The following is a 2684-nucleotide window of genomic DNA, read 5'->3' on the forward strand; positions in this document are numbered from 1 at the left end:
AATGTAAGTTTTTATGTCTTTGAGATAAATACCCAGGAGTGTAATTATTGTGTCACTGGTCAATGTATTATTAACTTTATAGAAGACTGCTAAACTATTTTTCAGAATGGATGTGTCAATTTATATTCCCACCAGCACTGTAGGGGAGATTCCATTGTTTCACATCCTTGCCAGCCCTTGGTATTGCCAGGCTGTCTTCCCATTCTAATAAATGTGTAATGGTAAAAAAAAAAAAAAAAAAAAAAAGTCAGAAGTTTAACCAACTGAGCTCCCTGGGGGCCCCATGCAGTGGTGGCATTAATCAAAGTATGTCACATTTAGTCAGATAGTCAAAAGAATTTGATTGCTTTATACCTCTGTATTTTAAATACTGGGTTCTTGCTGGCTAACTATTATTGAACTCTGAACACTATGTGAAAACTGAGATTTGGGAACTTAGGTAGCTGTTGAGATCAGTCTTATGAAATTCACCTGGGGAAGCAAAAACATTTGGTACTATGGCGAATTAGGAGACTTGTAGGATTTATTTATTAATCTACAAAAAATGAAATAGTCTGGCATACCTGATATGTATTGCTTTTCTCAGGTTCTTGGAGGAGACTTAGATTTAGCCTTCCAGAGGATGGCAAAGCTCTCCCCACTGAAAGCAAGGCTGGTAGGGCTACAGTCTATGAACCGACCATCCAACGAGTGCTCATTTGGGCCAGGCCACATCTGCAAGTATGATGGCTTCTGGAATTGCACTACAAGGATGTTATATCTGAGTCTTATTTGGGAATTCTGACTCTCCATTTGCAGACTTAGTCCAACTTTTATTCTCTTAGATTACCCTGAACTTGCTGTTGATTGCCAGTAGTTTTTCTTGTCCACAAATCATGTGATTGTGATGTGATGTGAAGAGATCAATAACCTCTTTGAAGTTTTCATTTCAGCCTGAAATCACCTCATTTTCTATCTCTTATAATTTTTGCCAAGACAAAAAATTAAAAAGATGGTGCAAAAGAAAAAAAGATGATGCTAAGCTATGAAAACGTTCAAAACATGTATTTGAGTCTAGTAAATGTGATTTTAAATTAATCGTTTAAGGTATAACTTTAGGAAACATTTGAATTAGATGTCTTTTTTTTCCCCTGCACTTGAAATGGACTTTCAGTAGACATAATGGAACTGCAAGGAACACAGTTCGGAAAGAAGACAATTTTGAAACATATACTAAACAAAGAAACAAGGCTCCCCCCTCAAACACTACAACAATAACAGAAACAAAAGGACATCACAAATTATAGAGGAGCTGGATAGTCTGTACTTCAGTGTAGTCAAACATTTATTCTGAGCTTTATTACTTGAAGTTCAACATAGTTTGCAGAATATTCAGGTGCTCTAAGAAGGATTTTGCTGACAAACATGTTTTTCAGTAAACTTTAAGTTGGAAAGTAAATTTATCTGTTCATTTGAGTTTAATACCTTTTTTTCAAACATTGAGAAATTGTTCTAAACACAGTTTGAAGTGGAGCAATACAATATATAACCAGATATTATTTCCTTGAAATCATGAAAAGTAAATGCAATATGTATGTATATTTTGTACATATATATAAATAAGTACTGCATGTTTTTTCATTTATTTGTATTTATATGTGTATCTATTCATGTATATATATATATATATATAAGTTTTCATAAAGATGCTCCCACTTCAAATAACAGAAAAAAGTCTTAAAAAGCTTAACTGGAACTTATAGAACATGAAGTCTGGGAGAGAACAGTTGCAGGGCTTGTTAGCTCATTTGCTTAGCAATATTACTGAAGGCTCACCTGTCCTCAGAACTTTGGCTTTAGCCTCAACTCATTCCCTCATGGTAATTCTTGTCAAAAATATTTGTTTTAATATTTTAAAATATTAAGGGCTCCCCCAAATGACTTTTTGTAGAAAAAAAGATCACATGTCAATTTTTAGATTAAATATTTTCCAGGACAATGGAGTCCCAAGATTAAAACTTGATCAGGCTGAGGATGGGGTAACCTCCTTCAGGGTGTGGCCAAATAGAGGGTAGAAGGGGTCATTTGGTCTATGCTGCAGCTCTGCCAGCCAGGAAGACAAGGGGAGGGGAAAGACTTACGAGAAATAGCAAAGTGCATCTGGTACAAATTCCAAATTTCTGTCATCCACATGTGCTAATATTTTTAGTTCCTTTATATTTGCTTTGAATTTGTAAATCAGCATTAGGCAAGTAAGGTAGGGAGTCTATTAATGTAAAATTGCATCTTTCCTATCCTGATCATAAAATAGCTAAAACAGAAGCATTTTGAAGCAAAAGGAAACCAAAGCAGATTCTAAATTATTTAAAATATAGATATTTTAAAATGGATTTATTCTGGTATTTTCTTAACACATAATAAAGGGTATTATTTCCTTACCACAGAAATGGAGATGGAAGCGTTAGTTAAACAGTAATATGGAAGAGATTTTCAAATTACCTTGGTTAGACTATTAAGCATTATACATTTCAAGATATTTAATGAGATCAGATTAAAGTGTACTATTATGTATATCATGATGACTGTCCTCTTAATTAGCAAGTAATATTGGAAAATTTTAAGCATTTTATTAGCATCTAAACAGTGACTAACTAAAGGAGGGGTTTTGTAAACTAAAACAACACAAAACAAAAGCATTGTGTTTT

The sequence above is a fragment of the Mirounga angustirostris genome, unplaced genomic scaffold (genome assembly GCF_029215605.1).
Source record: "Mirounga angustirostris isolate CCGP_5_RB_7025 unplaced genomic scaffold, mMirAng1.0.hap1 SCAF_1, whole genome shotgun sequence".
Taxonomy (NCBI): Eukaryota; Metazoa; Chordata; class Mammalia; order Carnivora; family Phocidae; genus Mirounga; species Mirounga angustirostris.